The sequence below is a fragment of the Nematolebias whitei genome, unplaced genomic scaffold (assembly GCF_014905685.2).
Source record: "Nematolebias whitei isolate Nwh7 unplaced genomic scaffold, NemWhi1 Nwh_scaf_121, whole genome shotgun sequence".
In the NCBI taxonomy this organism is placed as follows: Eukaryota; Metazoa; Chordata; class Actinopteri; order Cyprinodontiformes; family Rivulidae; genus Nematolebias; species Nematolebias whitei.
Window position 1 is genome coordinate 26671 of NW_023618666.1, and position 5087 is coordinate 31757.

Genomic DNA, 5087 nt, shown 5'->3' on the forward strand with positions numbered 1-5087 from the left:
TTTTGTTTTACCTGAGTCTCGAGTCTATTCAGTCTGCCATTTTGGGGTCATTAATACTCAGAATCATGTTAGTATGTTGACGACACCTGGGTTAAAATTAAATCTCAGGAAGTCCAACATTTTACTGACCACATCAACTCTGTGGATAAATACATCAAGTTCACACGAGAAGATGAAAAAAATGGCAAGTTGGCTTTCTTGGACTGTGAGGTCTCAGTCTCTGATAGATGACATTTGCAAACTGAGGTATACCGCAAACCCACCCACACAGACCAGTATTTGCAGTTTGACTCCCATCACCCTTTGGAGCACAAGTTAGGAGTCATCAGGACTCTGTATCACAGAGCAGACAGCGTCCCCATTAGCTCAGGAGCCAGGCAGAAGGAGAAATCCCACACAAGACAGGCTCTAGAGCAATGTGGATATCCTAACTGGGCCTTCCTAAAAGCAGAGAAGAAACCCAAACAGGACTCCAGTCAGCCAACAGGTGAAAAGGAGGAACCCAGACCAGTGGTCATTCCATATGTTGAGGGAGTATCAGAGAAACTGAGACGTTTATTTTCTAAACATAACGTCCCAGTGGCTTTTAAACCCCCAAAATACATTACGGCAAAGACTGGTTCATCCCAAAGATCCAGTCCCCCGGCACAAACAGAGCAATGTTGTGTATGCTGTTCAGTGTCAGGAGGGCTGTGATCAGTCTTACATCGGGGAAACAAAACAGCCACTGGCCAAAAGGATGGCCCAGCACAGAAGATCAACATCATCAGGCCAGGACTCTGCGGTCTACACTCATCTCCAGGCCAGCGGTCACTCTTTCAGGGATAAAGATGTGCACATCCTGGATAGAGAGGAACAATGGTTTGAGAGAGGAGTAAAGGAGGCTATCTTTATGAAAAGAAACCGTCCATCGTTAAACAGGGGTGGAGGCCTGCGTGTTCAATTGTCCCCCTCTTACAATGCTGTGATTGCTAGTATCACTCAGCCCTCTGTGAATAGTAAACAGCCATCAGTGTGCTAATGATCCATTGTTAGACTGATGGTCCTTCTTGAGCATGTGATCAGCTGGTTTTGGTTGTCAGCAGCAAAACTGGTTGATCCACTCTGAGAAGGTGCTATTTAAGAGACTGAGCTGAATACAGCACCTCAGACTGAGGAAGTCTCTCGGATGAGAGACGAAACGTTTCTACATTTCTTTGTTGTTTTGCTTTGTTTTGTTTTTTTGAATGTCCAGAGGACCAGATTTAACTTTTTTAGACTACACACTAATATCTTAAAGTTAACGTTACATGGATCCATGTTTGATTCACCACGATGCATGTGTTAAGCAGCAGTAACGTTAACAAACATAAACTTACCAGCTGAAATCACACACACAGCTCCGTCCTCGGAGTTCTTTGATGAAGAGGAGTCTAGTCGTGGAGATAATGAATCAGGCCGTTCATGCTCTAATACTCACAGGTGACTTTAATGTTGAGAGAGGAGGGGGGAGGCTGCGGTCCCCCTTGAAGACAACCACGGAGCAACTTTCTGCTCGTAAATTGAAGCCGTTCGACGACACACACGCTGCACACATGAACCCCGTCTGTGGGCGGAACCAGCACGCCATATGTCTGTGTTTTACCTGCCTGCGTACTGAAAACACGTGACACGTTAAAGCCAATACCGAAACTTGACGCCGAAAGAAAAGTGACGTTTCAATCAATACACCGACCAAACTGCGTTGGTCGGTGCCATAAAATAACCTTGGTGCGGTATACAGCCCTACTGTCTTGTCACTAAATGTTTTTTTTTTTTTGTTGCCCCAAAATCTACGATACGTTGAGTGAACATTCGGCATGCTGCTGGGCTGTAAAAGTATTTGTGGTGAGGAGGGTGGATCCTGTCATACTGGGCTTCCAGTTCGGTTAATTCACTGCTCTCTGCCCAGACTTCAGCAGATACCGTTGCTCAAAAGAGATGAAGAGCACTTCACTTTGCCACGTTTAAATAATGTGACCATTCAGAGCATATGAGGCAAACAGGTTTTGACCTGCCTGCTGGAAGAATGAACAACAGGGGTGGCTGTGGCTGAGTGGTTAGAGCAGTCATCCTCCAATGCGAGAGTTGGGGGTTCAAATCCACCAGCAGTCGCATGCCGAATTGTCCCTGGGCAAGACACTGAACCCCTCATAGCCTCTGATGTGTGTCCCATCAGTGTATGAATGTGATCTAAAGCTCTGATTAGTCTCGTTAGAATGATTTGTTCAATTAGCTTTGTAGAGATCTAGTAGAGTGCTGTATGAATGGGTAAATGAGGACACAGATTGTAGTGTAAAGTGCTTTGAGTATCTTGAATTAAGATAGAAAGGCGCTGTATAAGTACAGTCCATTTACATTAATTTCTCTGTCTATTCATCTTTAAAACAATGGTCTTCAGCGTCAACTTTTCTTTTTTTAGAGCACAACATGCTGTCTCTTCCCCTGTTCCTTCTCAACTCTTCTCTGAGAGCTCGCTGCACCGGCCGTGCTGGGAAAACAAAAAAATTGATTGGCTCATTAACAGAGTGACACTATTACTGCAACACCTGAAGTAGAGTGAACCACCAAAACACACCTCCCCTGTCTCTGCACCTTAGTTATCTATCGCTGGAAAAATGTTCCATGAAAATCATCTTTTTTTACCCAGCCCTGGTGGACGATACCCGAGTCAAAATCCAAGCTAAGGAAGTAGAAGTGTTCACCAGACATGCAGGGTCTGATGGCGCTCTGATAAACACTTTGGTAACAGTTCCTGTTTTAAATGTGCTATACAAAATAAATATAAATATAAATCTGACTTGACTCTGGCGCTGTGCTGGATCACTGGTGTACCTGTGGATAAAAATAAATAGAGTTCACAAAGAGATTTAACAGACATTTCTCTGGATTTAACAGAGGTGCAGCTTACATTCTCAACCACACTAGATATGCCTACTAACCAGTCAGAAGAAGTGTGGTGACTGGCCTTGGGTCTTGGTAAAACTGTGATTCAGATCCAGCAGTGGTTCTGTGTGCTGTTGAATGTCTCCGTTTCCTGGGCTGCTTTAATGTACGGGCTGACCTGGGCTGAAGTTCAGGGGCCTACAGCATTGGTGGGGCCTGTTGTTTTGAGGTCACGTGATGAGCTGAAATACATCGTTTTGTAACTTGTCAGGTTTTCTGTCAATCATTTCAGATGCATGTTTGTGGTGCTGATCCAAATAAAAAGTGACCCACGTGGGCTCACTGGCCATGAGTTGATCAATCAGAATGTGTGTTGCTAGAATGGAGGCGTGTCCCTCAATGATTGACTGACAGCTGTCCACATATTGTGGAAGAAGTTCAAGAGCAGTACTCAGAATAAAAGAACATATTTGTCAGAACAAGTTTGAAAAAGAACTGGAGACCATATGGTGGTAGATTTTAAAAGAACATCTGTCAGAGAAGTTGAACTCACAAAATGATGTTCACTGATTCTTCCACCACCTGGGGGAGAGGAGTGCGAGGCGTGGCCCCCGCAGGTGATGCTACAGTTGTGATTTGTTCAAGTATTTTTAGCAACAAGAAAGTTCATAAATTGTCATTTATAACAGCAACCTTCATAATGAGCAAGTTGATTCTCAATGATAAAACTCCTAAAGGTTGACACTGGAAATGTGATTTAGCTGTTAAGTAATCGTTAAATTCATCCATCCATCCATTATCTTTTACCTGCTTTTTCCATTTTGGGTCATGGGGGTCGCCGGTGCCCATGTCCAGCAATCACTGTGCGAGGAGCAGGGTACACCCTGGACGGGTCGCAAGTACATCACAAGGACACATGGAGACAAACAAGATAAACAACCATTCACTCTCTCACTCACACCTAGAGACAATTTAGAGTTACCAATCAGCCTAACATGCATGTTTTTGGTCTGTGGGAGGAAACTGGAGTACCTGGAGAAAACCCACGCATGCACAGAGAGAACATGCAAACTACCCAGAAAGGTCCCCGGACCGGGATTTGAACCAGGGACCTGCTCGCTGAGAGGCAGCAGCTCTACCAGTTGCACCACCGTGCTGCCTTTCGTTAAATTCAAAAGGGTGATATTTAAAAGATTAATTTGTCACAGTTGGTCTTTTGTTCAGAACAGAATAACTTGAAATTTAGTTTTTCTGCCTTTAAATTTGTTCTTTTGTACTATTATGTTGGTATTAATGTATATGCAGACATAATATGGTGATTGTGAGTGTAAAATTGTGTGTGTGTGTGTGTGTGTGTGTGTGTGTGTGTGTGTGTGTGTGTTGAAGTAACATTGTCCTTAATGTTCATGTGTTTCAGTGGTTCCTGCTTCTGTTTAGAGCTGATTAAAAGAAGAAGCTCCTCAAGACTGAAGGCCTGATGTGGACCAGCAGGACCCAGAGCCTCTTATCATAGAGTGGAAGAAAAGACCCTTAGACCAGTCTGGTGGGAGACCAACTCAATATGGAGGAGACCAATATCAGGTTTTTGGTCACTACAGTTTCTTTAAAGAGTGAGGAGGATAAAATCAACTTGCCAAGAACCCAGATTTAAAGACTCACAAAGACAGTTCCAGCTCTTCAAAGACTGACGTTAATGAGGACGATGAAGAGGATGGTGAAATGACCGATCCTGACTCTCTGCTAAAGAACACATCAGACTCTGAATCAGAACGTGAAGACAGTATGAAAGACAGGAAGGAGAGCAGGGCTCCTGAATCAGAGGTAAAACCTGTCAACAAATCTTTGAACTGCTCTGAGTGTGGTAAGCAGTATGTCAGTAACCAGACTCTTCAAAGACACATGACAAGGCATTCAGGAGTGAAGTCTTCAAGCTGTCTGCTTAATAAGAAATGTGTTGGAGAGAAGAAACATGTAGAGTCACGCAGGAAAGTCCAGGCAAGACCAAAATCAATGAGCTGTGATGACTGTGGTAAAAGATTTACTTTCAAATCACATTTAATCTTACACATGAGAGTCCACACAGGAGACAAGCCGTTTCCTTGTGACCTTTGTGGACAAAGTTTTAGTCATAAGACAAGTTTAAACAGACACATGAGAGTCCACACAGGAGAAAAGCCATTTCC

General features: G+C 43.8%; 1 long non-coding RNA gene across 1 annotated transcript in view; it reads left to right on the forward strand.

Moving 5' to 3' along the window:
- Positions 1–4529, forward strand: part of LOC119429217 — a 14916-nt gene extending 10387 nt beyond the window's left edge. The window contains exon 2 of the long non-coding RNA XR_005187745.1: positions 4322–4529. This is a non-coding gene — a long non-coding RNA (uncharacterized LOC119429217). The remainder of the gene's footprint in view (positions 1–4321) is intronic.
- The last annotated feature ends 558 nt before the right edge of the window (positions 4530–5087 follow it).